This window comes from Vulpes lagopus, chromosome 8, assembly GCF_018345385.1.
Source record: "Vulpes lagopus strain Blue_001 chromosome 8, ASM1834538v1, whole genome shotgun sequence".
Taxonomy (NCBI): Eukaryota; Metazoa; Chordata; class Mammalia; order Carnivora; family Canidae; genus Vulpes; species Vulpes lagopus.
Window position 1 is genome coordinate 36875639 of NC_054831.1, and position 23299 is coordinate 36898937.

The following is a 23299-nucleotide window of genomic DNA, read 5'->3' on the forward strand; positions in this document are numbered from 1 at the left end:
AGCCCTAAGTGATGGTTAATTTTGGTGACAAGGGCATATAATTTATTCTTGGCGAGTTGTGTTTTTAAAAAAATCTTTCTAACTAATGAGGTTTGTTACTACAAGTAAGTAGGACTTATTAATTGAATTTATAAACTATAATTTTAAAATTACAAAATGTTGATCTTATATCATATAAAATTTTTATCATTTCTTTTTTTTCTTTTAAGATTTTATTTATTTATTCATGAGAGACACACAGAGAGAGGCAGAGACATAGAAGGAGAAGCAGGCTCCATGGAGAGAACCTGATGCGGGACTGGATCCTGGGACCCCAGGATCACACCCTGAGCCAAAGGCAGACAGATGCTCAATCGCTGAGCCGCTCAGGCATCCAAAATTTTTATAATTTCTGTAAAATGTGTATATTATTGATATTTGACTTGAGTATTCTTGCTTTTAACTATTCAGAGTTGAATTGAGTCCATGCTGCTTCATCTGTGGTATCTTCAAGTATAAGTCATGTATTCAGCAATCTCAAGTATTTAATACAGAATGAAATAACAGAATGTCTAAATAAGCAAACAAGTTCTCAGGCAGTCAGAAAAAAGTAGTACAAAGACTACGAATTTGTTTCTTCTAGAACAGTGGATACACACTCAGAACCAAATCACTCTTATGTTGCGTATTTCCTATTTCCTTCCTACTAAAAAAAAAACAAATTAAGGGGGGGGGGACAGAATATCAGAAACAAGTACATTTAAAAGCAGCAAATAGTACTCGATAGTCAAATAGTAACAGGCAAAACCAGCATAAATACTCAACATAAATAACATCAGTAGCAACAATAAAAACCAAGTAGATATTGACTACGCTTCATATCCTTTATATATCACAGCACACTTTTTTAAAAAAAAGATTTTATTTATTTATTCGTGAGAGAAAGATAGAGACAGAGATGTAGTCAGAGAGAGAAGCAGGCTCCATGTGGAGAGCCCAATGTGGGACTCGATCCCAGGACCCTGGGACCATGACCTGAGCCAAAGGCAGACGCTCAACTGCTGAGCCACCCAGGTGCCATCTTCTTTTTTTCTTTTCTTTAAGATTTTATTTATTTGAGATAGAAAGCAAGAGAGAATGAGCAGGGGTGAGGCAAGAGGAGCAGAGGGAGTGGGAATGGCAGAGGCAGGGGGAGAGGCAGACTTCCTGCTGAGGGGGCAGGGGTGGGCAGGCTCAATCACAGGATTCTGAAATCTGAATCTTTGGCCTGAGCCAAAGGCAGATGCTTAACCAACTGAGCCACTCAGATGCCCCTATCACAGCACATTCTAAATATGGTCATTAATTCATTAACCAGATCAAAGAATAAAAGGCACCTAAGAAACATTTGTGGAATAAATGTCAAGGACAATGATAACTCTCAGTCAGTAGGGGAAAAAATGTAATTGTGTTCAATATATTATTATTAAAGCCAGCAAAACAATTTTAAAATACCCCCCACATTCCCCAATAAAGTATTAAAGAAGAGTTTCCTTCTAAGGTGATAGTAGACTTCATTTATATGGAAACCTCCTCTTTTCTAGGAATATTGTCAAAATGAAGTGCTATTGGGGCTTATTCAAGAAATGCGGGATGTCTGGGTGGCGCAGCAGTTGAGCATCTACCTTCGACTCAGGGCGTGATTCTGGGGTCCCGGGATCGAGTCCCACATCCGGCTCCCTGCGGGAAGCTTCTCCCTCTGCCTGTGTCTCTGCCTCTCTCTCTGTGTGTGTCTCTCATGAATAAATAAATAAAATATTAAAAAAAAAAGGAATGAAAAGTTAAACATTTGAAAATCACTGTAGTTCATCATATTAATAGGAATAAAAGAGAAAAGCCATATATTCGCATATGCTGAAAGAGCATTCCATAAAATTTGAGACCCAGTCATAAAAAAAAAATCAGTGTATTTACAAAGAATCTAAGATATCATACTTACTAATGAAATATTAAATGCTTTTCCTGTCACTGGGGAATAAGACAAGGATATCCATTATCACCATTTCTATTCAACATTGTATGGGAAGACCTAACCTGTATGAGGCTAGAAATAGAAATTAAAGTATAAAGATAGGAAAGAAAAAGTAGGGCAGCCCCTGTGGCAGCGGTTTAGAGCCGCCTGCAGCCTGGGGTGTGATCCTGGAAACCAGGGATCGAGTCCCACGTCGGGCTCCCTGCATGGAGTCTGCTTCTCCCTCTGTCTGTGTCTCTGCCTCTCTCTCTGTGTGTGTCTCTCATGAATAAATAAATAAAATCTTAAAAAACAAAAACAAACCCAAAACCAATGCTGGGGCACCTGGTGGCTCAGTTAGAAGAGCATGCAACTCTTGATCACAGGATTGTGAGTTCAAGCCCCACTTTGAGTATAGAGATTTCTTTAAAATAAGATTTATTTAAAAAGATTTTTATTTATTTATTCATGAGAGACACACACAGAGAGAGGCAGAGACACAGGCAGAGGGAGAAGCAGGCTCCATGCAGGGAGTGTGATGTGGGATCCCGGGTCACATCTTGGACTGATGGCGGCGCTAAACCGCTAGGCCACTGGGGCTGCCCAAAAATAAGATCTTAAAAAAAAAAAAAAAAAAAAAAAAAGCCCAATGATAATACAGTCACTTTTTTTTTTTTTAAACCAATGCTGCCCTAGACAAGAAATACAAAAAAAAAAAAAAAAAAAAAATCAGGAAATAGGCCTCAAAAGAATTCCACCTCATATTGCTGGTCCATTTTTGTTAGGATTATAAGAATATTCATTCTGGGGAGGATACACCAAATATATTTAGCAGAATCTTGGAATATTTAGAGATCTTGAAAGAGTGACATTAGAACTACACCCAGGGAATTGTAAACATTTTTAAATGCTTTGTGGTATTCTTGTATCTCTTTCTAAAACTATATTATAAAAAGATAAGCTTTTTTTTTTTTTAAGATTTTATTTTTAAGTAATCTCCACACTCATGTGCAGCTCAAATTTACAATCCCAAACTCAAACTTACGATGTGAGATCAAGAGTCACATGCCCTACTAACTGAGCCAGCCAGGCCTCCCCAAAAAGATAAGCTTTTAATCAGAATGTTATATATAGTCTGTTCACAACCAAAGGGCGTTACAGCCAGGCTAGAGGTCATGGTCACTTAAATTGCCTTTGATATATTTAGAATTACCTATAAAAATTATTTATTGAATAAGCATGTTGAACACTTACTATGTTCAAAGAACAATAATAGATATTGTGAGTGTAAGAGGTTTTGTAAGACTTTTACTCCGATGTCTTATAATCTATTTGGGGTGATGGCACACGTACACAGTGATAATAATAATAAAACTAATAAATAGGGATCCCTGGGTGGCGCAGCGGTTTGGCGCCTGCCTTTGGCCCAGGGCGCGATCCTGGAGACCTGGGATCGAATCCCACGTCGGGCTCCCGGTGCATGGAGCCTGCTTCTCCCTCTGCCTATGTCTCTGCCTCTCTCTCTCTCTCTGTGACTATCGTAAATAAATAAAAATTAAAAAAAAAAACTAATAAATAGTTAACATTTATCTAGCATTTCTTATGTAAGATATAGTTTTCATATCTTATTTCACTTAACCTAGTTCTCAGACAACTCTAAGAGATGAGTGCTCTCATTTAACAGACATAGAAACAAAACTCAGGAGACCCCACCACATCCCAAAGTCACACTGCAAGAAGCAGAGAAACCAGGATTAGAACCTGCTGTATGGGGACACCTGGATGGCTCAGCGGTTGAGTGTCTGCCTTTGGCTCAGGGCATGATCCCAGGGTCCTGTTATCAAGTCCCTCATCAGGCTCCCGGTAAGGAGCCTGCTTCTCCCTCTGCCTGTGTCTATGCCTCTCTGTGTGTGTGTCTCTCATGAATAAATAAATAAAATCTTAAAAAAAAAAAAAAAAAAAGAACCTGTTGTGTGTATGGCAAGAGCTTGAACTTTCAACCACTAGGCTCTGGTGAAAAAAGTGCCAGGAGTCTGTCATCAATTGGAAATGATTTGGATTTTAGGGAAAAGCATGATCAGCTGGCAAAATAGAGAAAGGCTTTGGGCTGGAAATATAGCAATGTTGAACATATTCTCGAAGGCATAAATAGGCACAGAGAAAGTGTCAGCAATGCACGAAGGCAGAAAATTACAAGGCCGTTTCAGGAGACAAAGTATTAGCAAATCACAGATTCATGCTTAGGGGATGGGGTGGGATTATGGGGTTTGCACATTATCACAAAGGTGTTAATGAATTAAAGCTTTTGAGTGGGTGTACATGAAAGAAGAATCCTTTAAGTTCATAATCTAACATGCAAAATGATTAAAGATGGGGACAAATGGAAGGTTAGCAAGTAGTCCTCAGACCTAGCTGCATATTAGAATCACCTGAACAGTTTTTTTTTTTTTTTAAGATTTTATTTATTTGTTCATGAGACACACAGAGAAAGAGAGAGGGGCAGAGACACAGGCAGAGGGAGAACCAGTCTCCATGCAGGGAGCCCGATGTGGGACTCGATCCCAGAACTCCAAGATCACGCCCTGGGCAGAAGGCAGACACTAAACCGCTGAGCCACCCAGGGATCCTCCTGAACAGTTTTTTTTTTTTTAATGACAATATTGGGGCCCCATCCTGGCCAAGAATCTCTGAGGTTAGGACCAGACGTAAGAATTTTTTAAAAACTCTTCCAGGTGATTCTAATGTGAAACTAGGGTTGAGAATCACTGAGTGAGATTATTGCAATCATGCAGTACGTTTTATATGTTTTTGAGCTAGGAGGATAGCAGGGGAAATTATCAGACGCAGCAGATATGATTGAGGTAGAGGAGGAAGGACTGACTAAAATTTAGGGAAAAATTACTTTAAAATTCAATTTATTTAAACTAAAACAAAACCAAAAATAGCTCACCTATTTCTCTCAGCCCCAGTCCCCTTCCTCCGGTAACCATCTATCAGTTCTCTTATGTCAGAGCTTGGTTTGATTAATTATTCCACATATAAGAGGGATCATACAGTATTTGTCTTTCTCTCTCTGACTTATTTCACTTAACATAATGTCCTTGGGTCCATCCATTTTGTTACAAATGGCAACAGTTTTTCTTCTTTTTTATGGCTGAGTAATTTCCACTGTATGTATGTTCCATATTTTCTTTATCCATTCAGCCGTTGGTGGACACGTAGGTCATTTCCATGTCTAGGCTTTTGTAAATAATGCTGCAATGGCCCCTTGAAAGTGCAGATATCTTTTCCACTTAGTGTTTTTGTTTCATTTGGATAAATTCCCAGAAGTGGAATTGCTGGATTATACGGTAGTTCTAGTTTTTGTTTTCCACAGTGGCTGCACCAGTTTGCATTCCTACCAATGGTACGCGAGGGTTGCTCTTTCCTCACATCCTTGCCAACACTTGTTATTCTTATCTTTTTGATACAAGCTGCTCTAAGAGATAGGAGGCAGTATCTCCTTGTGGTTTTGATCTGCATTTCCCTGATGATGAGTGATGTTGAGCATCTTTCTATGTACCTGTTTCCTACACATATGTGTTCTTTGGGAAAATGCCTATTCAGATTCTCTGCCCATTTTTTAACATGTTTACTTGTTGGCTCTTGAGTTGTATAGGCTCTTTATATATTTTAAATGTTAATCTTTTGTCAGATATGATTGGCAAGTATTTTTCTCCCATTCCATAGGTTGCCTTTTTTTGCCTTATCTTTGTTGATAGATTCCTTTGCTGTGCACATCATTATGATTTTGATTTGCATTCCCTTAATAATTGATGATGTTGAGCATCTTTTCATGCATTTATCGGTCATTTACATATCTTCTTGGGAGAAACATCTATTTGAATCTTCATTTTGACTTGTGTTTTTATATAACAAGTCTCTTAAGATATGATTTGTGTATTTTTTTTCTCCCATTCTATTGACTATCTTTTTCCTTCTTTTTTGGTGGGGTTCTTTGAAGTGCAGAAGTTTTTGATTTTGATGAAGTTCAGTTTTTCTATTTTTTTTTTGTTGTTGTTGCTTGTGTTCTGGTGTCATATCTAAGAAACCATTACCTAATTCAAGTTAATGAAGATTACTCCTGAGTTTTATTTCTTAGAGTTAGGTCTATGATGTATTTTGAATTAAGTTTGTATGTGGTGTGAGTAGAAGTCAAACTTTATTTCATTTTAATGCAGATATTCAGTAGTCCAAACACCATTTGTTGAAAAGATAGTTCTTTCCCCATAAAATAGTCTTGGCACCCTTGTCAAAAATTAATTGACCATACATGTAAGCATTTTATCTCTGGGTGGAATTTAATTACATTGACCTTTATGGCTATCTTATGCCAGTCTCAGACTGTCTTGATTAATGGAATTTTTTTTTATTTGTTTAAAGATTTTATTTATTTACTTCGGGGAGAGAGAGTCCACAATAGAGCACAAGTGGTGGAGAGGGAGAGGAAGGCTGCCCATCCATGGGACACCTGGATGGCTCAGTGGTTGAGCATCTGCCCTCAGCTCAGGGATCCAGGATCAAGTTCCGCATGGGGCTCTTTGTGAGGAGCCTGCTTCTCCCTCTGCCTTTGTCTCTGCCTGTCTCTCTCTCTCTTTCTCTCTCTCTCTCTCTGTGTGTTTCTCACGAATAAATAAATAAAAATTATAAAAAAAAAAGAAGGTTGCCCATCCAGCAGGGAGTCTGGTGTGGGGCTCAATCCCAGGACCCCGAGATCATGACCTGAGCTGAAGGCAGCTGTTTAATCGACTGAGCCCCCCAGGAGCCTCAATTAATGGAACTTTAAAGTAAGCTTGGAAATGGGCAGGGATGTATGGGTTCTCCAATCTTATTCTTTTTCAAGATTGTTTGGGCTACGCTGGGTTCCTTGCATTTCCATATGAATTTTAGGACCAACTTGTCAGTTACTGCAAAAAAACAAAAAAGGTAGCTGGGATTTTGATAGGAGTCGTGTTAACTCTGTGGGTCCGTTTGTAGTATACTGCCATTATTGACAATAATAAGCCATTCAATCTATTACCATGGGATGTCTTCCATTTTACTTAGTCTTCTTTAAATTTTTTCAACAATGTATCATTTTTAGGGTACCGGTCTTACACTATTTTCTAAACTGATTCTTAAATATTTTATTCCACTATTTTCTAAACTGATTCTCAAATATTTTATTCCTTCTTGTATTCCTACAATTCCACTGTAATGGAATTATTTTCTTAATTTTATTTGCAGATTTTTAACTGTTAGTATGCAGAAATACAATTGATCTATGTGTATTCATTTTGCATTCCTCATATACATTTGTTGAAAGTCATTGAATCTTGCATGTAAGATACAAGGCATTTTACTGCATAAAGCTTACCTCAATTAAAAAAAAATGTGGTTTTAAAGAAAATAAACAGGACTGATTGCTTGTAGAAACAGACTGTTCTAATAACTGGAAATACTAAAGGTTTATATAATTGGACTGATTAAGCTAGGCCTGGCCAGAGAGCAAGGAGTGGCAGTGTTCAACAGAGCACAGCCAATGCCTGTTAATGGAAAAATAAAGTCATTCCATATTGATACTTCAGAGAGGTAAGACGACTCCGTAAATCAGTAACTATAGTGATAGAAGATAGTGTAGGCTGTGACTTGCGTTACTCTGACATGTTCTTTGTCAGAGTAATCTTGCAAACAAAAAAGCATTTGTTTTCTTTGGTCGTAAGTGATGAGCACCCCAGTCCCGACAATCTTTGTGCCTGGTGTTCATTCCTATCATTTGCATCTTGAAGCACCTTGAGAATAAATACAGCATCTCTGCTGTCTCTTCAGCCACCTCATAAACGCTGAGACCCTGCTGTATAGCATCACCAAGGGAAGTGTCAACTATCAATCAAGAAATAGGCTCTTATGGTGCAGATTCTGTGAAAATATAACAACTTCCAGCAAGTATCTTAGCCACCGGGATAGGCACGTCCATCTCTTGCAGTAGGAAATTTTATTTCTTTTTTTTTTTAAAGAATTTTATTTTATTTTAAAGACTTTATTTATTCATGAGAGACACACAAGAGAGAGAGAGAGAGAGAGAGCAGAAGCAGGCTCCATGCAGGGAGCCTGATGTGGGACTCAATCCCTGGACTCCAGATCACACCCTGAGCCAAAGGCAGGCTCTAACCTGCAGAGCCATTCAGGGATCCCGGAATTTTATTTCTTCTAGAGATTTTATGACATTAGAAAATCTAGTGAACACTTGGTACCTATGCAATGTTTCCCATGACTTCTAGAGTTTAGGAGGAAAGCTTAAGACCCGAACCTCCTAGAGACATTGATCTTTGAGTGTGTGTAGTTGAAATTAAAGAATTGCAGACCAGAGGCATAAAGTGGGCTGCGTGGGCCACATATATCTTGGATATTTCAGGATAATTCATCTTCAAGGTCCTTGGGCCTCATCAGACTTAGGTCTTAGACTAAAGTCTAAGAAAATACTGTGCAAAACTAGCCAATGTTTATTTAGGATATCTATTTATCTTCAGTCTCCTAACGTGAGCTACTGTCATGTAAATAATTCAGGTATTCCTGAATTACAAATATTCTGTATTACAAATAATCTGTACAAAATGGTATTACCATTTGTTGAGGGACCGTTCCATGCATTATTCTGGTGCTTTTTTTAAAAAAAGATTTTATTTATTTATTCATGAGGGATATAGGGAGAGAGGCAGAGACACAGGCAGAGGGAGAAGCAGGCTTCCTGGGTAGATCCTGATGCGGGACTTGATCCCTGGACCCCTGGATCACACCCTGAGCTGAAGACAGATGCTCAAACACCAAGCCACCCAGATAGGTTCCCTGCTCTGGTACTTTTATATACACGGTCCCCAGTTTAATGAAATTTGACAATAATGTAAATAAATAGAGTTCACCTGCCAGATCAATACATTTGCATTCATTAAAAAGATAACTAAAACAACACTGTTACATACATATTCCAATACTTTTTTCTTAACACTGTTTTAAGCTTTCCCCAAATTACTACAAAGGCATCAAAACCTACCATCACAGGTCTGTCCTTCTGATTTTCCCACTGAAAGATGAGAGAAGAAAATTCTCTATCTGTCATCTAAAATCTATTAGGAACTACTTTGGCTAAGCCTTGAAACTAAGATGCCACAGATCAATTACACAGGAATGAGCTGACATTTGCTTCCTGCCAAGAGGTAATACACACAGATAGAGAGAATGGCTTTTCTTAATGTAGTCCCAGAAAGCACAATATTTATCTTTGTAAGGATCTGAGGCTTAGGGAGATAGTACTAAAAGTAGTATGTTAAAAATAAAGACTTAGATTTTGGAGAATCATGGAAGGCCTATGTTTCTTCAATACTGTCTTTTGAGCCAGCTTATCTGAATGTGCTGAAACAAAGAGAATGTTCTCTCTTATTTCTGGCAGAGTTGCACAGCAGTAAGGGGAGGAGGTAAATCCTTAATCCTCTCCTAGTATCTCTAGAAGAAGAAATACTGAAATGTTAAAGTTGAAACAGCCCTTAGAAGCCATGTGATCCACAGCCCTTATTTTACAGACAAGGAGACTGAGACAAAGTTGAATGTGTTTTTGTTAAAGCTACTAGACCCTTGGAGCACCTGGGTGGCTCAGTAGTTGAGTGTCTGCCTTCGGCTCAGTTTGTGATTGTAGGGTCCTGGGATCGAGTCCCACGTCGGGCTCCCTGCAAGAAGCCTGCTTCTCCCTCTGCCTGTGTCTCTGCTTCTCTTTGTGTGTCTCTCGTGAATAAATAAATAAAATCTTAAAAAAGAAATCTACAAGACCCTTTGTCAGCCTTCTGCCCTGTGTGTCATTTACAGAATATATCTGGAAGTTTTGCTGGTGGGACTGGGACTTGGGTCCTCTGCCATAGAGTCAAAGCAAATGTAAAAATGATTTTTCATAGATGTGTGATAACAGAATAGCACAGAGGATTATGGACAACAAGACTCAGCATATCCCATTTTCAGAGAACAGCTAACTCTCTCCCCACCATGGCCCTCTAAAGAATTTCAGGTATATCCAGATGAACTGGTGTTTATCCCAAATGCAATTTTCATCACTTAGGACAATCTACTAAGGGAAGGTGCTCTGTGCTTCACAATTGGCTCTGGGATTTACCAACTACAAAGGGCTAGATATAGACTGGCTTGCTTTTAAAAATACCACTTGGCTCAAGTACAGATCTCTAAGGCAGCAACCATCTATAGCCTTAATATAAAATGAAAATAGACTTAAAAGAATTTTCCTATGACGTGAATTACGATCCATATCTATATATCAGAGATTCATGGCAGACATATATCTCTTAAATAAGAAAAATATGCTAAACTATAAATATATACACTTACAAACTACATGGATTCATACATAGACATATCTAAGAAGCTCTGCATTTCTTTTTGAGTAATAATTAGGTTTATACTTCAGTCTACTTATTTTAACAAAAAGAGCATATCCAATGCTACTGAATGATGTCTTTCTAACAATTAACTCCTAAACTTTCACTAAAAAACCAAATTGAATCTTCTGTTGTCTAGGGAAAAGACCAGTATCCTTTCTGAGACTCCATTTTACCACAAGTCTATATTAGATAGGAGAAATCCAAAATATCACTTTTCCAGATCTTGTAGCAAAAGCAAATTTTCAAGCAATAGACCCTCCTTGTTGAGGGTCGCCTGGGTGGCTCAACAGTTCAGTGTCTGCCTTTGGCCCAGGGTGTGATCCCAGAGTCTTGGGATCAAGTCCCACATCAGGCTCCCTGCATGGAGCCTGCTTCTCCCTCTGCCTGTGTCTCTGCCTCTCTCTCTCTCTCTCTGTGACTATCATAAATAAATAAATAAATAAAATCTTTTATTCCTTGCTGAAGCAATGAATTTCAACAGTATTTGCAATGTTTACTTTCTGGAAATTAGGATAGAACCACACAGCCCTTGGTTTAGAGCTTGCAGGAAAGATGGTCTTTTCTATTTCTCTCATTTTATGATTCAGTAATATTGAATGAATTGGCTCTGGGATTTACCAGTCATCCTATTATGACTGTACTCTATTTAGTGAATATTTCCACTGGCAGCGAGTGGAACAGGTAACACCTGTGCCGGTAGGAGGGAGGCCGCTCAGAGTGAACACTGGCGGCTGCGACCACGCGGCGCTGCTGTCTTAGTGCTGCCATCTGCTGGACGTTTCTGTCTCTGCAATATTGACCAAGTAATCTCACTTCTTGATTGTTGCTACATTTGTTGCTCCAGGTGCGTTTACAGAGGGAAAAGACGGACTTTCTGATATATGAGGGAAAAAGCATGAAGAATCGATCGTGGAATGGAAGGCATCGTTTCTGCTGTCCTACAAATGACTGTGACAGCTGATGGGAAGAGCCCATCCCGACATCAAACACCATCTCATCCTGCCCGTCCCTTTGGTCATTTAACTCATAAATAGGATCAGAGCCCAGAAATCTAGCACATTTCCTCCCCCACGCCTGCATCCACTTATCTCTTGGCCTCCAGCCTCTGAAGCCACCATTGTCCACGTCCTCTGCTCTGGGATGCTGCTGAGCTCCTGGCACAAGTCAGTCTGCCAGGTACAGGTGTGGAGAACAGTCCTGGGGATGTCAGCTTGCTTGACAGGGTTCTTGTCAAGGTCATCGGCATGCTCAGCATCCGTGGTGCCTCCCCTCCTGGCTCTGAGTGGGTTCCAGCCTATTTCAGGGGAGAGCGCCCTGTGGCCAGTTCCAGGGATCACCTGTGGCTGTGCCCTCCTGTTTGGCCTGTCTTGACTCGCTGACAATGCAGGAGATGTCCTCAGAGGCCCAGCTGTAGTTCCCAGCTCACCTTGTAAAGCCTTGCTATCCGCTGAAGGCGGATCCTCCACCAAGTGTAAATATTGAGTAAAAATCCCACTGTAGGAGGTTGCTCAAGAGAGGAGTTGCCCTGGAAATTAAGAGGAAATGCTTGCTGGTCAGTCAAGTCCTCATCCTCAAGGTTCAGAACCTCAATGACCTGCATTCCGGGGAGAGACAGGTGTGGGATTGGTGGATAATTTGCTTTCTTCCTTCCACCTTCTCATACAGTCTAGTCTCAACCTTTTTCTTTCCCCCAACTACAAAAACACACAAACACATACAAATACACACACAAGTGCAAAGACACATGCACAATGCAAACACAGACACAGAAACACAAACATATACAGACACACACGTACAAAGACACATATGTATAATGCACACGCAGAGACATGTAAACACAGCACATGCAAACACACACATGAAAAAGTATACACACATGCACAGTGCAAACACATAAGCATACATACCAACACATACAGACACAGAAACACAATCACATATACACATGACACACACAAACACACATACAGACACACACCTACACTCCTCTTTCTCCTCGGCTTGAAGCCAAATGCAGCACACTCTTTTTTTTTTTAAAGATTTATTTATTTATTCATGAGAGACACACAGAGAGAGAGGCAGACACACAGGCAGAGGGAGAAGCAGGCTCCATGTAGGGAGCCCGATGTGGGACTCGATCCCGGGTCTTCAGGATCACGCCCTGGGCTGAAGGCAGATGCTCAACCACGGAGCCACCCAGGCGTCCCGCATCAAACTCTTGAATGACACACAAAGGAAGTTTTTAATAGGAAACTGAAATTTTTGAGGAGAGGAGAACCCTAATAATATGAGTTATTTATGAAAGTTTAACAGGCTGGATTAGCAGGAGCAGAGATGGAAGAAAGCCCAAGGAATCGTCTGTGTCTTCCCTCTAACTAGCATCCGGTCGACTGTGCCAGGTACTTCCTAGACACTGGGCTAATTCAGACCTCGCTCCTGCCTTCTGGCGACTCCCATCTCACAGAGGCTGGTAAACTCTGAGTTCTTCCTTGCATCCTTTCTCCCAGCAAACATTTACTGACTGACACTGGTAATTGCTGAAAGTGAACTAACTCTGAATGCACGGGCCTGAATTCTCCAGGCGATGTTGTTTCTAGGAAGGAGAATACAAATGTGAAAAGACAGCGGAAAGGAAGATTTACAGGGCACAAACACCACATTGGGAGAAGATGGAATACAAAATGATCTACGCTTGTAAACCCAGATGATGAGGAGCTGAGGGTGCTGATGACGGAAACAGAGAAGGCGGCCTGGCTGGCCCAGTGGGGAAGGCGGCAGGTGCCCTTGGGGACGCAGTGATCTGGAGTGACAGGGAGATGTAAATGTACCTGCTAGGCAGACCTTCAGATGCGAGGGACTGGGTTTGGGTCAAGAGTGAATGGTCACAATGGACAGGATCTGGGAACCATCTGGAGAAAGGGGAATCAGATCAGCGGAACATGAGATAGGAAAGGACATACGGTGATTTCATTAAGTAGAAAAGGTCATTTCCTCCAAACACTGGTCCAAGGGTGTCCTCAGGTAGAGCTGAGCCAAATTCTTCCTCCTGAGCAATGAGGCTGCGTGGGGGGCGGTGATGTGAAGAGGTGGGGAGGGGAGTCCTGACATGAGCTGGGGCATCTCCACAGTTGGCCGCAGCTCAGGAGGGGCTTTGCTTCCTTGTCTTTGGGGAGCCCCATCCCAGGCCCTGAGGGGTCCAAGGCCCTAAGCACCCAAAACATTACAGCGCCCCCCAAGTGGACGAAGAACTCAGCGCATGAGACACAGTTGCACATTTCTTGACACCAAAATAGCTTTCTGTATTTTCATTGCCATATCAAGACTTCAGTGGATGAGATTCATCCCTGCACCCTCCATCCTGCCAATGCCCCTACCGAGAGCCCCATCTGCCTTCTGGAAATCCCAGCCCCTCCAGCCATCCAGGACTCTCATTTTTCTTAAGAGTCTGTTGCTCTCGGCTGGATGGCTGGGCCCTTCCCTGTTGCCCCAGGCTGCCCTAGGGTCCGGCTTCGTTGTGGCATCTGTCGTTCAATCCGAGGCTATTGGTGCTCACAGAATGCCTGAGCAATCTCAGCATGTGGGAAGGGACAGAAGGCCTGCATCTCTGCGGATGTCACCTGCCTTCTGTGCTATACTTGAGGTGCCACCCTGTGGCACACTTGGCCTCCACTCCCCGCATGCTTGGGAGCCAATTGGCTGGAGCTGCTCGGTCCCCTTGCTCAGTGTGGCCACACCCTGCTCACCCCACTTCCTGCCATCTCCAGAGCCAGGCCATGCACACTCCCCTGCACCCCAGTGGGCATTTGTCTTTAAGCCACCCGATGAGGGGATCCCTGGGTGGTGCAGCGGTTTGGCGCCTGCCTTTGGCCCAGGGCGCGATCCTGGAGACCCGGAATCGAATCCCACATCGGGCTCCTGGTGCATGGAGCCTGCTTCTCCCTCTGCCTGTGTCTCTGCCTCTCTCTCTCTCTCTCTGTGTGTGACTATCATAAATAAATAAAAATAAATAAATAAATAAAAATACTCTCTTATAAAAAAATAAATAAATAAACCACCCGATGAGGCTTCTTGGCCTCAATTACTTCTCAGGAAAGTCTTCCATTCTTTCTTTCTTTTATTATTTCTTTTTAAGTAGGCTCTGCACCTAGTGTGGAGTCCAATGAGGGGCTTGACCTCATGATTCTGAGATCAAGACCTGAACTGAGATCAAGAGTTAGATGCTGGGCAGCCCCAGTGGCTCAGCAGTTTAGTGCCACCTTCAGCCCAGGGCCTGATCCTGGAGATCGGGGATCGAGTCCCACATCGGGCTCCCTGCATGGAGCCTGCTTCTCCCTCGGCCTGTGTCTCTGCCTCTCTCTCTCTCTCTGTGTGTCTCTCATGAATAAATAAACAAAATCTTAAAAAAAAAAAAAAAAAAGTTAGATGCTCAACTGGCTGAGCCACCCGGGTGACCCGAGTTTTCCACTCTTGATTAAATGCTCCAGATGAACTCTCCCCAAACACAAGTTTTAGGTCAGGGTTAAATCCCCTTCAGGAAAGACTGTTCCTATAAAGGACTCTGGTGATCTCATTTCAGCAAAATTTATTAGGTGCAACTTATAAGCAAAACTTAGAAAGCCACAGGTTTATGGGAATGTCTAGATGCACATTTAGAAATAACAAAATAAGTATTTTTCTATCCAACTTATTCAGGGAAGCATTAATATGGCAGAAAGAAGCCCAGTTCTAATCCCAGTTCTGCCAGTCAAGGCCCTGGGGCCTTTCCACGCCTCTGCTTCATCTGAAAATATGGGGGTTGAACAAGATTTTTCGCTAAGGTTCCTTTAAGTTTTATCACGCTGAGATTTTTTTTTAATCGCTTACCTTCTTATGTGATGTGGTTTAGCAATTAAGAACTCTCAAGCTCCTATTTGACATTGTTGTTTGAGATGTTAATAATGGGAACACTGATTCCCCTCAGATCAGCTTTGCAGATAATCTTGTGTTTTATGGAGATGTCAAAGCAGGAAGTGCTTTGCTGGAACATCTGCAGATAGCTTCATCTCTTTTTGCAAGGTCATGGTGTTCTAGGTGCAACCGTGGCCTCTTATTTTACTCTGGAAGAATTTTATTTTTATTTATTAGCCAAAGGTAATGCGGTCAACTTCACAGTGGCTTAGCCTCACTTCTGAGTTAGCATCTTCTTTTAATCCGTGTTTCCTGTTTCCCCAGCAGACTGTCTATGCAGAGTTTGAAAAAGCACTTTTAAGAAGTATAAAAGGCAGGGGCAATTGGGTGGCTCTGATGATTAAGCAACTGCCTTCAGTTCAGGTCATGATCCCAGGGTCCTGGGGTATGAACCCATGTTGGGCTCCCTGCTCAGCTGGGACCCTGCTTCTCCCGCTCCCTTTGCCTTTCCCCCCTGTTTGGGTTCTGTCTCTCTCAAATGAATAAAAAGAAGAGAATGAAGAAAAAGAAGACAGAGAAGGAGAAGGAGAAGGAGAAGGAGAAGGAGAAGGAGGAGAAGGAGAAGAGGAAGAAAAGGCAGTCCTCCAAGTGAATCCCGGACCAAGGGCAGGGGGGATCTGCCCCCGACTCACACAATTCAGAGTCCCCAGTGCCGCTGTGAGGTTGAGCCTGGCTCGAGAGCAGCAGTTGGCCTGAGGGTGGGTCTCTGCTATGATGAGCAGGGACTTCTAGATCAAGTGTTGCCCAGAGCTGGGCCGCAGCTTCCCCACAGCAGTCCTGGTTCCCAAGCGGGGCTGTCCCCTGGACCCAAATCTGACACCCAAGTGCTTTCTCAGAACGGGCTCAGGCCTCAATCACCCTCTCCCTCTGTTTCCCACCCATTCCCCAATTTGGGGCAGCTTCTCCTTTTAGAACCACCCCTGCTTCTTGTGCCATGGAGACACTCATCCACCCTTTAAAAGCTATGTCCCTTCCTCTGAAGGCACCTCCTTCTCCAGGTCAAGAAATAAAATCCACAGGTTGGATTTCCACCTCTTCAGTGTAATTTCTAAATACTCAGAATTTTGGCTCTAGCAATTCAATGGATGAATAGGATCCGAGATCAACGTTAACAAAATACAACAAAGTACATCACAGGTACTGTTTCAGGTCGTATCGTCCTTTATTCCTTTCTCTTTTTCTTCTCATATGCATTAATTTACTCAACAGACATTTACCTAAGCCCTTCCTAGGTGTCAGACATGGAGATCTCAGAGACAGAGAAAAGTTGGTGATGTGTAGACAGATGTGTAGACAACGTATACCAGGTACTGCTGGGCAGAAATTACCGTAATGGTCCCAGAAGACTGGCCCCAGGTCCCCCCTGGCTCCCACAGTCTGCAGTTCTAGAGGATTTATTGACCCATTTTATGGAAGAGAAAACTGAGGTGAAAATGGGGTTATGATTCACTCAATTCATGCCTTCTAGGGAGAAAGTGGTAATGTGAGCTTTGTCCTTGGGCCACGTCTAACACTGACTCCAACTCTCTGAGGAGCAAAGGTGGTCCTGATCCTGGCATGATGCTGTTAAAAAGGAAACCATGGGCCCCCAGTGGGTGTCACTGAGACCAAGATCCCAAACTGGGGCTTCATCGGATGCAGTTTCAAGCTCCCCTAAAGATGCAGGTATAACCAGTCAGTGGGGAGTTGTTGGTCATGCCACTGGGCATTCCCCATCCCACAGAGGAAGATGGGGGAATCTGCTTAGTAGAACCCTTTGCTTCCCTCTCTCCCAAAGGAAAGGGGGCTTTGGCTGGAACCATCCTTTTCTTTTGCCAGTAACTTTCTCACCACATCCTCTTTCCTTTTTTTTTTTTTTAAAGGAGGATTCAGTCTTTTTTTTTTTTTTAAGATTTTTATTTATTTATTCATGAGAGACAGAGACACAGGCAGAGGGAGAAGCAGGCTCCACGCAGGGAGCCCGATGCGGGACTAGATCCCGGGACCCCAGGATCACACCTTGGGCCGAAGACAGGCGCCAAACCGCTGAGCCACCTAGGGATCCCCCACATCCTCTTTCCAAAAACCTTCTAATTTGTACGACTCCTCATAACTCCCTCTACTTACTATCTGGGATGCTGCCCGATTCGTGAATTGTTTAATAAAACCAATTCGATCTTTAAAATTTACCCGGTTGGGGGGAACCTGGGTGGCTTAGTGGTTGAGCATCTGGCCTCTGGCTCAGGTCATGATCCCAGGGTCCTCCCTGCAGGGAGCCTGCTTTTCCCTCTGCCTATGTCTCTGCCTTTCTCTGTGTTTCTCATGAATAAATAAATGAAATCCTAAGAAAGAAAATTTACCCAGTTGGATTTTTGTTATTTAACCCTCACGCCTGCTGGATCCCCTTCATGGGTCCATGAGTCAAAGAAGGGAGAGTGTGTCAGAGCTGGAACTCAGGATCCCATGGCTCCTGCATCAAGTGTGGGCAAGCCACTTGGGCAGTAGATTCCTCAGAAAGTCTGCCCCGTTCTTACACTATTCAAAGTGTAAAAGCAAGAAAAACCCCTGAAACTCTTGTAATAAAGAGACCCATTCCCTCATCCCACAAACACTCATTCGTTGAACACAGGCTTTGGGAATAAGGAGGTTGATGAACGTGTCCACTGTCAGCTGGAAGACAGTGCAGACCCCCTCCCAATGCAGTGACGGTACTGACCCGGCTTAGCCAGTCCACACTCTGTTGTTCTGCACCTGAAGGCAAGAGCCTGCTCCATTCACCAAACCAGAAGTGTTTGAAGTGAGACACAGTTGCAGGACACCTGTTTGGGATCAGCATCCTCTGATAGCACCCCACTACACCCTATATCTCTCCAAGCCTTGCCCCGGCATTTCTGGTGGATGAAGGAAACAGCCTCTTGAACTCAGCATCATCACCACCAATCTAAGGTGGCATAGGGAGGGGGTGTTTGGAAGGGGGCTGGCAGGAGGAAGGCCTCTGGAGGTACTGACCATCTGAACACATTGTCATCACCCCCCGCTCCCCCTGCCCTGATGCAAACCAAGAATATCATCTCAGAGATAGTATCTCAGAGAATATCAAGTTGATGAACAAGACAGGGAACGGAACGTGTGCTTCCTGGGCCCTAGATCTCCCTTCTCCATTCCATGAGCTGAAGACATGGAGGCGATGGTAGGGAAAGACTTGGCAAGAAAATGAAGGGGATGTGAGACCAGTAGGGCCAGAGAACCCCACCTGGATGTTGGCTACACCGTGACGGTGACTGCAGAGTGCTCTGCGGGCGTGAAGGGGAAGCAAGGCCGGTTGCATTTTCATGGAAGAGACTCTAATCAAAGCACGGGCCTTGAAGGACGAATCGGAGTCCACCAGATGAATAATGACGGGAAAGGCATTCCAGGTACAGCAACAGCATGAACTGGCTTATAGTTTATAGACTGGGGAGAAGTTAGGTACGGTGAGGCCTAAGATACGATGAGGCTGGGAGCAGCAGGAAGGTGATGTTGAGGAGGTTACGTTTTCAGTAAGAGATGGGAACTTTTTTCTGTAAAAGACGCCAACTAAAGCCTTTTAAAGAAAGAATTTATTTTTAGGAAAATTGTTCCGGTAGCAGTGTAAAAGCTAAATCCAAGGGGAGAGAGGGCAGCAGTGAGTTGAGTTAAAGGCTTCTGTCCTCCTGAGAGGTGGTCTGGTAATGACCCAGGATGAGAAGTCGGGGCAGTTTGGGTACAAACCTGAGATTTGGTTGACACAATTTGGAATGAGTTGAATAAGGAAGGTGAAAGATGAAAGAGATTAGGGACATTTTTAGGAAGAAGAAAGCGAGTTCCATTTTTAACATGTTCGGTTTGAAATACCTAACGATGTCCCTTAGGAAGAAGACATACAGAGTGTGACTGGAGCTCAATTTAGAAATGAAAATGAAGTTTGAGGTATTGATCTTGGAGTTGTCGGTAGACGGTGGTAGTCATAACTGTTTGGTGTGGGTCGGACCTCTCTGAAGGAACGGATTAAAAAAGAAGAGAAAAGGACTCTTTCCCAGATAATAAATGAGAAGGAGGTGACAGTCCTCAGGTTGAGGAGAATAAGAAAAAAGGGGCCATGGAACTCTTTCAAACCACAGATAATAACATGGCGAGGGAGAACTGGGCGGCCCCAGTCAGGGGTGGCAGGGCCTGAGGGCAAGCTCCTCAGGGGTGGGGGGCCGGCTGCCAGCGTGAGCACAAGCGTGTGCACGTGCACACTCACGCAGACACACACATACAGAGACCCACACTCGTGCACAGATACAGGGATCCACACAGTTAGATATATAGACACATACACACATGTAGACATACACACACACAGAGATGCACACGTATAGACATACACACACAGACACAGAGATACATATACACAGACACACATAGACACACACATACAGACAAATACACATGGACACACACATGTAGAGACAGACACACACACAGACACACAGACACATAAAGACACACACAGAGACATATACAGACAGACACACAGAGACACACACAGATACAGAGACACACACCAACACACAGACATGTGCATACAGGCACGGAGGCATACACACACAAACACACAGACACACACAGGCACATGCATAAACATACAGATACACAATTTGATACACACACACAAACACATAGACACACACATATAGACAGACACAGACACACACATACAGCATCTAGCCACACAGTAAGGCCACCCTGGACACTCTGAGGAGACGGGCTTCCATCCTCCCGGGCTGGTTTATAGCAGCTGTGGATTGTGGCCCCTCACGACTTACAACCAAAGATGCAACGGTCAAAGTACCCTGACCAGAGCTGGTGCCCACCACGCTGGAAACGTTGGAAGACACTTATTAGGCCAGTGCTGGCAGCAGGGAGGCAGGTGGCAGGGGCCGGGGTCGGCCTTTCCCTGCTTAGGACGGCCTTCCTTTTCCTATATGCAAATCTCCATTATTTCCACTCTGCAAGGCCAGTTCTTAAAACTTTTCTCTGAACCCTCCAGCTTGATAGGATCTTCCCCCCGATTCCCAAATCCTCCCAAATATTTATTGTCATACTTATCCTTTGACCCTTAGCGCTTGCTAATCTCTCTCTGTCCCTCCTGCTATTATTAATACTTTACGTGCTACTATATTTCTCTAACTAGAGTATACACCTCTCCCACATAATATCTGCATATGCCATAAAAACTCAGCTATGCATTTAAATGGATGACTTTCCAGGACATTTGGACAGCCAGGAGCCTCTAGGAGTTTTGAGGCTGAAGGAGGAGGCAGTCTTTGAGAATCCGGTAACTCACATCTGGCCTACATTTGATGTCTCTGGCCCCCCAGTGGGACTTCAGGCCAAAAGTGACAAAAGCTCCAGAGTCAGGAAAGCAACATAAGGATGTCTGATGCTTCGAAAACTAGAACATAGCACTTGCTTTGATTATGAGGGCGTGAGTGACTCAGCCATTCTTCAGGTACCACGATCGTATCAATACTCCAGTGTTGTGAGTTTGTTAGCAAAATTGGGAGACCACATCAGTTATTAGATTGATGTCCAGTGAAAAAAGTCACAGACAGGCAGGGAAGAGGGAGGAGAGGCAATGAAGACCATTCCCGGGCCACCACAGACGTCCCACTTTACAAAAATCATCCAAAATGTGGTTGTCTCTTGGCCTGAGTTCTTGGACTTTTTTTTTTTTTTTTTTTTAATAAGGGCTGTTGCTGCGTGCTCTGCACACAGGAGGGAGGCTTGGGGCTGCCACAATTCTGCTGCCTTGGGAGCAGCACATAATGTAGAAGAACAAGTCTTGCCCAGCTAAATTCCTTAACTATATCCATTAAAGCAGACACACATTTGGGGTCCTTGCAAATAACTCAGTGAGGCGAGCTTCTGTTTCCTCTGAGCTCTGGAAAATTTTTAGTGGAAAGAATCAGAAACTCAATCAAATATGGGTAATTCCATTCAAGCAGAGAGAGTCAGACTGATGGGACAACAGAACGTTACCTTTATTACAGACAAAGCCATTACTGGAGAATGTGGCTTATGCCTATAGAAGAGTGGGCTTCCTTATGCCTGACCCCAGAACGGGGGAGCTAGGCCCACCCCGTCCATCTCCCAGGCAGACCCTGCTAGAACCTGCAGCACAAGGAACCCCATGGAATGTGCTCTCCCACCAAGGAGCCAATAATCAAGGGGAGGAGGAGAGAAGGCTGGGCTGCCCCGTCCCACCTCCCCTGTCAGGACACCCTGTAGGTGTGGAGGCTTGCACGAAGGCATCTCCTCCACATCAAGAGCGAGAAGGACTCTCAGTCTAACATATAATGTGCACTTTCATAAGTAAAACAAGAGTTTTACTACAAATACATAGTGAAACATTCTTTGTTTGATGAGCCCCTTTCACTTTGGGGTAAAAGATGAATGGAGGGTCAGGTTCTAAGACACCAAATGATAACGACTGAAAGGTTGTTCTGAATGAATAATGAGTTCCTTTTAAGAGACGCTCATCTTAGGGTGCCTCAGTTGGTTAAGTGTCTGACTCTCTGCCTCTGTCTCTGTGTCTCTCATGAATAAATAAATAAAATCTTAAAAAAAAATAAAAATTAAAATAAAACTCCCCCTAGAGTGCCCTCAATTCTTGTGCAATAATAAATGACACTGGAGGGAGGAGCTAGTTGCATTTGAGCTTTGGGAAGACTGTGTAGTATTACCATGTTTTAAGTAATTGTCATTTTCCATTTTAAAATACATGTTCATAGATCCTTCCTTCTTCTAATAACACTCTTTTCTGTTACTTTGTGTCTGGGATATACACAAGCCAATATACAGAGAAGCCTGGTGGTTCCATTTTCCTGGGTTTTAGGGGAAGTTTGAGCCAAAAGAATTGGGAGGTCCTCATAAATTCATAGGATATCTGTGGCATGGGCATCTTGGAACAAAAGTGTGGTATGGAATGTGGCGAAACTGCACATGCAGTGTGGAAATACATTCACATCCTCCCCACACATTCGTTGAGGATTGACTGTATGCAAGGGATCTAACAGAGCGAGGGTGGTAGAAGTCAAGTGAACAAGATGTCCTCACCTTCATGAAATTATTGTCTTGAAAGAAGATGAACCCACAGGGAAATGTAATACCCTGTAACATAAGCTTCTGTTTTGTTCTGTTTATTCTGGGAAGAAATGATTTTCCTCAGAATGTCATGAGATTGGCGAATGATTTTGAAAACTCTATTCATACTAGACACCTACTAGAACACTCCCACAGGAGGAGGTTCGTTGCTGAGTCACAGAAAACATGAAGAGGCAGATGGAGCTAATAGCAAGAGCTGGAATATTCTATGGGCACCGGGTCCATTTTCCATGGCTGTCATGTAAGAGAGCTGTGAAGTGGGGAGGGAAGGTATCCTTGAATAGGCTAGACCTCAGGACTAAAGGATACTTCAAACTTTAAAAAGCAATATTTGAGGGGCACCTGGTTGGCTCAATCAGTTAAGCATCCAACTCTTGATTTTGGCCCAGGTCCTGATCCCAGAGTCATGAGATAGAGCTCCACATCAGCCCTGCATCGTGGGGGAGGGGGTGTCTACTTCAGGTTCTCTCTCTCTCCTTCTGCCCCACTCCAAATAAATAAATATTTAAAAATTAATGAATAAAAAGCAAGCTTTGATATGAAACTTCGTTTGGAAGAGGATGTTGAGGCAGCCTGTTGTTTAGTTTTCTAGCTTCTCAAAGTTCACAAAACCCTCCAGCTTGTTAGAAGTGCAGCATCTCAGGTCCCATTCTAGATGCACAGAATTAGAATATGCATTTTTAATAAGATCTTCAGGTGATTCACATGCACATCACAGCTTCCATGGTGCTGGTCTAGATCTGAAAAGAAGATACAGCCTAGGATAGATTTG